This window comes from Tiliqua scincoides, chromosome 5, assembly GCF_035046505.1.
Source record: "Tiliqua scincoides isolate rTilSci1 chromosome 5, rTilSci1.hap2, whole genome shotgun sequence".
Classification (NCBI taxonomy): domain Eukaryota; kingdom Metazoa; phylum Chordata; class Lepidosauria; order Squamata; family Scincidae; genus Tiliqua; species Tiliqua scincoides.
The window spans coordinates 144,279,031-144,290,508 of record NC_089825.1 but is presented as its reverse complement, the minus strand read 5'-3'; the positions used below and the strand labels follow the sequence as shown (position 1 = coordinate 144,290,508).

The 11,478-nt window shown below is 53.2% G+C and overlaps 1 pseudogene; it reads right to left on the bottom strand.

Moving 5' to 3' along the window:
• Positions 1–1,321: 1,321 nt before the first annotated feature.
• Positions 1,322–2,265, bottom strand: LOC136654058 (olfactory receptor 13G1-like; annotated as a pseudogene).
• Between the last annotated feature and the right edge of the window lie 9,213 nt (positions 2,266–11,478).

Below are 11,478 nucleotides of genomic sequence, written 5' to 3'. Positions count from 1 at the left end.
TCTGAACACCAGAGAGCAGTTAGTAAGGAAAAAGAATAGTGGCACTTAGCTTCTCCGTTGTCTTTCTTCTTGTGTCTTTTCCTGCTCTTTGGGGAGTTCAGAAGATATTTTAAAGTCTGAACTATCCCAGTGCATTAACTGACAGGGATGAGCATGGCGCAGTCACCTTCTGACCCATTCTTTCGTTTCTCCTGCTTGTAAATCTCCATCATGGTGTCTTAATGTGCATCTTTAATGAAAATAATTGAAGATATGCATTCTTTGATGATGATGGTGGTGGTGGTGGTGGTGGAGATTGGACTACCTGCAGGAGGTATTTTTTACTTAACCCCTGGTAGGCCGACCAATCACCCATGGGTCTCTGTGGACATATGCCAGACATTTTGCTGGGGTACATATGAGGAGAGAAAGGGAGTGGACATTCCAAAACATTAGGGATAGGATCTGGTGTGCATGACTGCCGCTGAGAGCCTCCCTTTCTGGCCCGCTTCCCTCCCCCACCCGACCTTTCTCAGAATGGCCACAAGCCTCCTCCTCCCCTCCCCTGCTGCCAACTTGCTGGCACCTGAGGAGCTCCCCAAAGCTGCTGGAGCACATGCTGTAACTCTTGCCATTTGCTCCAGCAGCCCAGAAATGTGTGACAACAGCCTGGCTTTTGTGCTGCTGGGAAGTGAGCTGTGCTGCTGGACGGAAACCAAGTTCCAGCAGGGCAGGATGACTGTAGGATTCGTCCCTAAGTTAAATGATTTAATTCACATCACTGAGAGGATAAGAAGGCAGCACTCTGGTGGCATAATAATAAGTGCTGACATACTATATTCTCTTGAGAATTCTAAATCCTGAAGGCTTCTGACTCCCCTGCCTAACTCTGCTTATGCCCAGTGAACTCTTAGAAACATTTGAAGACTGCACTCATACACACTGTAGTAGATACAATCACATTTAGGCTTTGGAGACACATATTTCTTCTTCTAGGTTGCTCCCACTTCATGCCACATTCCTCTCACTTCCAACCCTGCTTAAACTTTCAGCTGGTTAGGGTAGAAAACGAACGAGAATTGTAGTCAGAGTGTGCGTGGTCAAATGTACCCTAGAAACCTAAATTTATACACATTTTATGACTCAGTAGGAGTAAAATGCATAGGCTCAATATATGGAAGTTTTTTATAACCATAAATTCATACTCATACAATCTATACTCATACATTGAGTGCATTTATCTCATTGCCATTTGAATGATGTATGCACTACATACCATGTTCACCAATCAACTGCTGTGAATCCTTGGATACCATGCTTCTATATGTTGCTGCAGCTACAATTAAGATAAGAATCTTTGGAATAGCATATTTCTTCTGACAAGTTGCTTGAGACCCTCTTTAACCTCCCTGTTTCTGAGAGAGTAGACGATTGGATTGACCACAGGGGGTACCACTGAATATAGGAGAGAAATCATCTTGTCTTCATCCAGAGAGTAGATGGAAGCAGGCCTAGTAAATGTGTAGATGATGGTGGAAAAATAAAAGGTGACTACGAGGAGGTGGGAAGAACAGGTGGAGAAGGCTTTCTTCTTACCTTCGGTGGAACGAATTCCGATAATAGTTCTTAGAATAAACTCATAGGATGTCAGTGTCAGTGCGCAGCTACCTATTGCAATCAGCACATCAGACACAAAAACCATGGTTTCATTGAGACTGGTGTCTGAACAAGAAAGCATGAGCAAAGGGGGCAGGTTGCAAAAGAAATGGTTCACAATGTTGGAATCACAGAAGGAGAGTTGAAGCACGAGACCAGTATGAACGGCAGAATTGGCCATCCCACCCACCCACACTCCCACACTTATAGCCACACACACCTCTTTTCTCATGATGACCGTGTACCTCAAAGGGTGACAGATGCTGCATATCGATCGAAAGCCATAAAGGAGAGAAGGACTATCTCTGTCCCCAAAGCCCAGATGAAAAGGTAGACTTGTGCGATGCAGCCCCGAAAAGTGATAGCCTTGTGGTGGACCAGTTGCGTCTGCAGCATTTTGGGAGTCATAATGGATATGCAGAATAAATTCACTAAAGACAGGTTGACCAGTAGGAAGTACATTGGGGTGTGGAGTTTCCTGCAGGTGCTTATGGTGACGACGAGCAGGAGGTTGAAAGTCAAAGCTACTGCATAGATGGTGGTGAACAGCCAGAAGATAAGCCCTTGCAATTCAGGGTCACTGCTTAGCCCAACCAGGATGAACTCCGAAACAGCCGATTGGGTCTTCATTGAGGTGCTTCTGATAGCACTACCCCCGAGGCCAAACCTGAGTAATAGAGACTGCAGTTATTATTTGGTTGAGAATATTCACTAGCTCCCATTTAGCAAGATTTCTCAATGAGGGCGAAAGGACCACATGATAAAAATTGTGTTTTGTTTTCAGGTTGTTTTGTTTTTATAAAAACAAATGTCAGAAGAATTATAGGAAAGGAGGGTATGCATAGGTTATAAGCTGGGTTTCTTATGGTTTGAGCTGCTTCTTCCCAACTCCCTGGGGTCTAAGCTTCTTTCAGTCCAATCCTGTCTTGCGCTGGAACAGGCAGGCTGGCGGGCCTGCACTGTATCCAGTATAAGGTTCAGGCAGCTTGTGGCTCAGCCCGACACAAGGGGAGGATTCTCCCCTTATACTGGAGCGAGCCACTGCAGCCCCAATGGGCTACTTGGATCTGTGCCACTGAAATTTTTGGCACAAATCCGAGCAGACTGGGACTGACCTGGGCTGCCTGGGAATAGGGTAAGGATCTGGCACAAGTGCTGGTTCCATGCCCTGCCTTCCACTCCCTGCCTACCCCTGGAAACGCTCACCACCCACCCTGGAACGCCTCCCTCCCACCTTTTTCTTGCCCTCCCCACGCCCCTCAACCCCTATGCTGGCCAAGCTTGACCAGTGCAAATTCACCCATCCCTGGAGCCTGCATCGGCACAGGGAGGCCAGTCACATCCATGCACCGGCCTGTCTCCTGCTAGAGTGGTGTGAAAGTGCTTAACAGACTGAAAAAGACAAGAAACCTGCAACCATAGAAGCATAGGTGCACGACCAGCAATATTAACAGAGAATTGAGACATGAGGACACATTTCCAGACCATCCATGTTTGTACCCTGGCAGAGAGATGCTCCACCACACAGCCTGCATCTTTCAAAGCACACATCTCATGGGTGTCTTTTGTTGCTTGAACAATGACTTCATTCAGCTAGGAGTAGAGTGCGTGTTGCAGGGAACTGATCTGCCTTGAGTTTCCTGCTGGGTTGCAAAGCTGGGGCGTAAAAGGTTTTAAAATCCATCCATCCATCCCTTCAATTTTGGTTAGCAGAAGTGTTTGTGTCTTCATCAAAGTATGGGTTTAGTTCAGAGTTTCTTCTCTGGGAAACTCACATCGTTTGTACCGCTTGAGATTTGTCTAGTGTTTTCATTGGGGCCCACTGTTCTGGAGCTTATATATTTCTGTTATGTTGTACTCAGTATGGCAAAGTGTGAATCCTGATCCATGTATATCAAAAGTATTTCAAATGCTGAAATAAGCTGCAATACTAGGAAGGAGCTCTCTCTCTCTCTCTCTCTCTCTCGGGGGGGGGGGGTAATATGAGGAGCATCTGAGAGCAAAAATGATAGCAAATTCCACTCCAAACCTCAAACATTTTTTGGACCTGGAAATTTACTTTCTGATTTTTAAATTCAGTTTGAACTTTTGTCCAAATATCAGGGAAGTGGGAAGTATTTGGCACAGTGAACACATGAACACACACACACTGGATGGCCTTTTGACTCTGTAACAATGCAGTATTTTACTGTGGAACATAAGTCAGCCATACAAAGTGAGAGGAAATGGGTATCCTTACCTGGTTTTTTAATGGCTGAAAAATATACATTGGTTGAATTTCTAGGCATGACATGGGTTGCAGAACATGCTCTTATATTGCACAACAAATGCTCTTAGGGTGGACTTGCAGCTGAAAATAGTCATGTGAAAAGAAGAACCTGGACTCTTCCATATTTTCGTGACCGAAGACAGGAAGCTCAGTGCTACGGAGAGTGCTTTGCCCTTCCCATCCAAACAAAGCAGGAATTCAATTTACCCAATTTACCCCTGCTAATTGGGTAAGTTACCCCTGCTAATTGGGTAAGAGGCACTTTTTAAAGTGGGTGTCCTCTTTCTAGCAGGGGGAGAGTAACTGGCCCTCCTTACCCCAGCAGTGTCTTTTCTAGTGGCTGTCTGCTGGTGTTCTTTTGCATCTTTTTAGATTGTAAGCCCTTTTGGGACAGGGAGCCATTAGTTGTTTGTTTGATTTTCTCTGTAAACCGCTTTGTGAACTTTTCGTTAAAAAGCGGTATATAAATACTGTTAATAATTAATAATAATAATCCAACAGAGATCTGCTCAGCAATGGCTGAGCAATCTTAAGACCTTTTCTGCAGCAGAATAATGGCACCACTGGGAGAAAGACCTTTGAGGCACCGCAAGGGATGCTGTCATCCTAAAAGGCTCATGTAGGCAGGCACCTGTAGAAATGTCATGAACTGTAAATGGGGCTGTTGCTCAGGACAGGTGCACTGGATCAGGAAGTGTAACACAGCTTGCCATACTTCTGTTTCATTGAAAACTTTGCTACCTGCAAAATGCAGTGGTTGATTTTTTTTTTTTAATGTGGAGGATCAACCTCACTGAAGAAGATAACAGAGGCTACCCAGATTTTTTGGCAGTTTGGTAAGGTGTCCCCACAACGGTTCAGTCTTCAGGACTCTAAAAACGTAGGTCTGCCACTGCTCTACCCTATAGATTTATCCCAAAAACCACTTCAGCATGACTTTGGAAAGGGGATATTTCATTTTATGAACTTGAGTCAGCCTTCCCCTTTAGTCGTTTTTCCCACTAAGGAGATATTCCTCTGGTTTTTTTTTTTTTCTCTCTCTCTCTCCCCCCCCCCCCCAAATATCTTTTCAAATAAACTTCAAATTAGGTTCCAGAAAAGCTGCTTTATCTCTTCCCACCTTTACTGGCTCATTTCTTTATTTCCCCTTTGTCAGCTGGGAGGATCCTTTTTTTCCCCAGGTTGGGGCTGGAGCCTGGACCCTGATTCAAAGGCAGGTGATGTGATACAAATGAGTAGTATGATCAAAATCCCGATTGCCCCCTTTAAGGAGGTGGTCGGAGTTTGTTTTGTCTGACCAGGACACGAGAGTCCCTCCCCAAGGGGGAGGTGTAGGGGGCTGGGTCGGGCAGCTACGGTGGTCCTTTAAAAGGGGATGAGACCCAGCCCTCTTCCTCCTTGTGCACGTGGGCACCGTGGGAATAGCATCAGTGGTGCTTTGCAGCATACTTGTGATCAGCAGCAGTTGGGGCTATCCAGCAGACCTTTGGATTGCAAGGTAAATTAGAGGGTATGCCCGCTTCACCCCCCCTCCCCGCCCTGAGCCTGCCCCTTAGCTCCTTGCATGGCTCATTTCCCTTAATCCCACGGTGCCCACCATGTGGTCATGCACCCCCCTCCCCCTGTGTTTTGCCCAGTAACTGCATGTGCTTACTAGTTGTGGTGGCTTGCGTCAGTTGGCTGGGCCGCTCCGGGCACTGGCAGGTGGGGAGCTGCAGTGGCTGGGTTTGAGGGGCGTGTGCCGGTGTGTGGCAGGGCCGGCCGCCCCGGTTGCTTCTCCATCGGGGGCCGGGCGAGGGGGGGGGCCTCGGAGGGCCTTGGCCGGCACCAGCGCCACATGGTGCCCTCTGGGCCCCGGCCTCGGGGCTGCCCAGAGCTGGCACGAGGCAGGGTCTCACCACCTTCATTGCCGGCTGCTTGCCAGCCTTGGCCGGCGCCGCATGGTGCCTTCTGGGCCTTGCCGCCTTCCTTGCCGGCTGATCGCCAGCGGCCCGGCGCCGGTTGGAGGGTGGCCGCCTCCGGGGACCGGTGGGGGCCGCCATCTTGGGAGGGCCTGCACAGATGCCTTCCCGTTTCGGCTACGCGTAGCGCATGCGCGGGGCCGGCGCCATCTTGGGGTGGTTGTCGGCCTTTGCGCATGCGCGAATCGGCGCCGGCTTGCGCATGCGCGGCCAGCGCCATCTTGGGGAGGCATCCAGGGTCGGTCGGAGGCGCCATGTTGAGAGGGTTGCTCCCTCTGCGAAGGCATGGCCGGGCGATGGCGCTGGCTTTGCGTGTGTGCAGCCAGCGCCATGTTTGGAGGGGCAGGCTTCGACCCCTCTGGGTGCCATCTTGGGAGGGTTTCCTTCCCCTCCTTGCCGCGTGCCTGAGACGGCTGGGCCGGGCCCCGCCGGGCTGCCTGTCGCGGCACCGGCGGGGCTGGTAAAGGGGGCTGCCCCCCTTTTTTCTTCTCACACGCCTGGTGAGCAGGGCTGGGGGGCTGCCCCCCCTCGGGGGTTTTTTTGCCCGGTTGCCCGGAACCCCGGGCCCTGCGGGGCCGCCAGTGGCGGTGGATTGGCGCCCGGGGGGGCTGGACCCCCCCCTTGTACCCGTTCGGCAGGGTGAGGCAGGGGGCCACCCCCCCACATCAAGCGATGGGAGCCAGGTGACCCTCCTCCCTTTGAGTGGAAGGACAGGGACCTTGGTTGGCTGCCATGGCGCCCCCCCATGAGAATGGTGTTTTTCTGGGCCATGTGGACTGGTCACTTGGGGAGGGCCTCAATCTCCACCCCCACCCCATGGACATCGGGTGTTCTCGTGCCTTGGGGATTCCCCCCCCTCCGCAGAGCTGTCGGGCTCCTTGATTCACCCTCCCAGGCACAGCCTGACGGCAGTGTATAGATGGGGTGGGGGGGCTGGCAGAGTTTTTGGTTTGCCTCGCTACCCTTGTCGAGATTTGAGGTACCGGTGCGCAATTGCTGCTCATGTGGGTGTATACGTGAGAGCTTATATGGCACTAACTACTCGTTTCCATCACTTTCCTTCCAGGTTAGCCTTTGTTTCTTTGCTCAAATCTCTCTTCAGCATGCGTAGGTCCCAGCGTAGAGCCAACCGCAAGGCACCCACTGCCGCACTGCCTGCTGGGAGCGCGGGGGCTTCTACGGCGGGGCAGGTGGTCCCCACGCCAGGCCTGGGTAGCATAGCTGCGCAGGTCATGGCATTGCAAGGGGAGATGGTGCCTTCTTCAGGCACTCCCCGAGTTGGGGGCAATGCCCTGCCTGAGAAGCGGGTGTGCTCCTCCCTGTCCGATGTCCTGCAAGGGATTTTGGACAGGCTTACAGCTTTGGAGGGCTGCAGGCCAGTGGCGGCGGTGGCGATACCAGCGGAAGATGAGAGGCCTGCCATAGGCCCAGCTGTGACTCCGGCGAGGGAATCTTCAGAGTCCTCTGCAGTCAGCGATGCAGCAGCGGCTCCATCCGTGTCTGTTGCTGTGCCTAGCCCCAACATGGGGGCCAGGGCCAACATCGGTGAGTATGAAGGGAGAGTCCTGATGGGTGTTGCGGAAGTCTGGGGAGGTAATGCTGTCCCGCACAACCAGTGTGGGTGTCCAGCATCTGTATTGGATAGCCCTGAAGGGCAGCCTGGATTGCCTCAGCCATCACCTGTCCTGGCCATGGCGGAGACTGCACAGCCCCGCTGCGTGGCAGTATCTACGCCGGCTGTTCTTCCCCGACAGGCAGGGGCGATGTTGCATTCAGGCCCCTCGCAGGCACAGGAAAGCGCCCTAGGGGCGAGCGCGCACTTGGCTGTTGGGGTGGCTGTGCCAGGCGAGCTCCCTCAGGTGCAAGGTGAGGTTTACTCAGCAACCCAGCTTGCCAATACTGCCCAAGCCTGGCATGCTGGGCTACCTGTGCAGGGCGGGGCTGAGCCGGCAGCGGGTGCATGGCCGATAACGGCACCAGCTTCCAAGGCGACGTTTCAAGGGGCTCCCCCCCTTCCCCCAATGCCATACGGGGAGCAGGCTCTTCCACTTGAGGATCATCTCGCCCCGGCAGTTAAAGAACGGATATGGAAGGGTGAGTATGTGGACTTTTTCAGCCTTCTCCACAGGGAACCAGAGCCCGAGATCAGGCCAGGGGAGTGCAATAGGGAGCATCAGATAGTGCATAAGCCTAAAATAGATCGGAATTGGACTAATTGGCTAGCAGGGTTTACCATCTACATGGGGGTGGTGCTGCAGAGAGATCTGTCCAAAGGCCCGGCACTGGCAAAGTACCTGGACTTGATTCACAGGGCCTTTCGGGGATACTCGGGTTCAGGTTGGTTAGCGTATGACGAGCAATTCTGTATGCGCATGGGAAATAATCCCTAGCTTTTGTGGGAAAGGAAGAACTCTGAGTTGTGGATGCAGCTGGTGATGGCGGGAGGTGCTGCTGTGGGAGAGCGTTCAGACAGCGGCCACCTGATTGCCAAGAGCAGCAATTCACGCCCGGCGGGGCCGCCACAGGCGGGAACGCCGGGCCGACGGGTTCAACCCCCGCGTGCGTGTTATGAATACGCATCGTCAGGTTACTGTTCCAGATCCAGTTGTTCCTTCCTGCACAACTGTGGACTGTGCGGGGCAGGCCACCCGATCACCTCATGCCCGAGGGGTTACCGCGACAGGAGATCGAGGCACCGAGGCTCAGGACAGAAGAAGGGAGGTGGGGCAGGCGACGCTTCCACTTCCAAAGGGGCCAAGTCCGATTAGGCTGCCGGTGTTGGCCAAGCTGCTGCGCGAATACCCTGATCGTGCTGCGGCGGAATTCCTGTGGGAGGGTTTCAATCAGGGTTTCCGTATACACTCGCCGCACCCCAAGGGTGTGAGCTTAGCTCGAAACCTGAAATCAGTCACGGGCATGGAGGACATAGTCCAGAAGAAGATTGCCAAGGAGGTGGGTTTAGGGCGAGTTTTGGGCCCTTTTCCTACTCCCCCTTTGCCTGACCTTAAGGTTTCTCCGCTGGGGGTGGTGCCTAAGAAGGCCCCAGGGGAATACCGCCTCATTCACCATTTGTCCTACCCCAAAGGGACATCGGTGAATGACGGGATCCCCGATCAATACTGCACGGTCTACTACACGTCTATTGATCAAGCAGTACGTATATTGAGATGCTGCGGCCCAGGTGCACTTATGGCTAAATGTGATATCGAGTCTGCGTTCTGCCTGCTTCCGGTACATCCTGCAGATTTTTGCCTGCTGGGCTTTGCTTTCCAGGGCCAGTTTTATCTGGATCGGTCACTCCCAATGGGGTGTTCACTGAGTTGTGCCACTTTCGAACGCTTTAGTACAATGCTGGAGTGGGCCCTACGGAAGCGGTGCGGAGCGCAAACTACCGCGCATTATCTCGATGACTTTATTTTTATGGGCCCAGCGGGCACGGGTCAGTGCCAGAGGCTGCTTGCCACTTTCGAGGCCCTGACATGCAATTTAGGGGTCCCACTAGCTCAGGGCAAGACGGAGGGCCCCTCTTCCCACATGACCTTCCTGGGCATCGAGCTTGACTTGGTGGCGGCGGCAAACAGGCTCCCGAGTGACAAGTTGGCAGCGCTGGTGTCCAGATTGCAGGCGGTTATACAAGCAAAGAAGGTTACGCTGCAGGAGTTGCAGGCACTGGTAGGGCACCTGAATTTTGCTTGCAGGGTGGTCGCGCCAGGGAGGGCCTTCCTGCGTAGATTGTGCGAGGCCATGGCAGGGTTGCGCTCGCCACACCACAGGGTACAGGTCACAGCGGCCATGCGGGAAGACATGGTGGTCTGGCTTCGTTTCCTGGAGGAATTCAACGGGGTTTCATTCTGGCGTTCTGAGCGGCTGCTCAAGGCTGACTTGCAGGTGCACTCAGACACAGCGGGAGGTTTCGGTTTTGGCATCTTTTTCCATGGCCGATGGTGCGCTGCACGGTGGCCACAGAGCTGGGCGCAGGGCGGCATCACAGCTGACCTTATTTCCTGGAGCTTTTTCCGATAGTGGTGGCAGTGCACATCTGGGCTGATGAGTTCCAGAACGCCTCGGTGCGTTTTTGGTGTGACAACCAGGCAGTGGTGGCCATAGTGAACTCGATGTCTTCCAAATCCCCCAGAGTCATGAGGCTTGTGCGGCAGTTCATATTGCAATGCCTGCGCATTAATGCTCTTTTTGTAGCTCAGCACGTCCCAGGGGTTGAGAATTGCATCGCGGATGCTTTGTCTCGATTTCAGGAGGAACGATTTTGGGAACTCGCCCCTGGGGCGGAGCCATCCCTGGACCGCATGCCTCCTTGGCTCTGGGACCTTGGCTTACAGAAGTAAACGAGATCATATGCGCCTCTCTGGCGCCCAGCACGCAGAGGGGCTACTCACGGAAGGTAACTGAGTTCGCTGATTTTAGACTGACAGCCGGCTTGCCCAGCCTGTGGCCGGCACCGGTTGAGCACCTGCTGCTTTTCCTTCTACACCTGCAGTGGTCAGGAAGGGCGGTTAGCTCCCTCCCGGGCTTCATGTCTGCCATAGCTTTTGTTTCAAAAGCAGGGGGCTACCCCGATTTCACTCAGGACTTCAGAGTGCGGAGGATGCTGGAGGGTTTCGCTAAGAAAACACCCCCTGTCCGGGACCACAGGCGCCCCATCATGCCAGAGTTACTTGGGGGTATCGCAGGGACCTTCACGACCCTTTGTTCGTCGCCATATGAGGTTCAACTTTTCAGGGCAGCATTGCTTACAGCCTTCTTTGGTGCTTTTCGCCCCAGCAAGTTCCTGGCAAAAAACAAGACTGATCAATCAGCGCGGGCCCTCCTGAGGGCGGACCTAACCTGGGTGCCCGGAGGAGTCTCAGTTAACCTCAGGCAGTCCAAGATGGACCAAAAGGGCATTGGTTGCTCGGTGACCCTTAGGGAGGTGGTGGGAACGCCATTGTGCCCAGTTGCGGCTTTAAGGGAGTATTTTGCACTCTCGGGGGAGCGCTCAGGGGCTCTGTTCCAGCATAGGGATGGTTCTCCTCTCACACTGTTCCAGTTTTGGGCAATTTTCTCACGAGTCCTGGGGGTTTTAGGGTTGCAGCCTAAGGAGTTTGGCTTACACTCCCTCCGCATTGGCGCAGCCTCTGCAGCAGCTGCCTTGGGGCTGTCAGGGGAGGACATACAAAGGATAGGCCATTGGTGTTCGTCAACCTACAGGCGCTACGTGTGCAAATGACGCGTATAGAATCCGGGCATACCCCATCTGTGGGGGGAACAGCGAAAAGTGGATGCCTTGCAATAACATCTCTGTTTTCATCTTGCAGGACGCTATGGTAGCCCGATACACGTGTTAATCTGCGGCCACTCCATTATCTTTTGGGCCCACAAGAGGGCGGCTGCTACTCCCCTCGGAGCGAATCTGGGCCTCAGCCCGGCAGTGCAGGTGGCTTGGTTAGCCAAGAGGGGCATGAGATGGGGCCAGCTGCTGCCCGCGTTGATGGAGTTCCTGAATGTGAACCCCCCACCGGACATTTTGCTGCTCCACCTGGGCGAAAATGACCTTTGCAGGATGTCCGGCCTGGCTCTGCTGAACAGAGCTCATGAGGAGATCACCACCCTTATGGG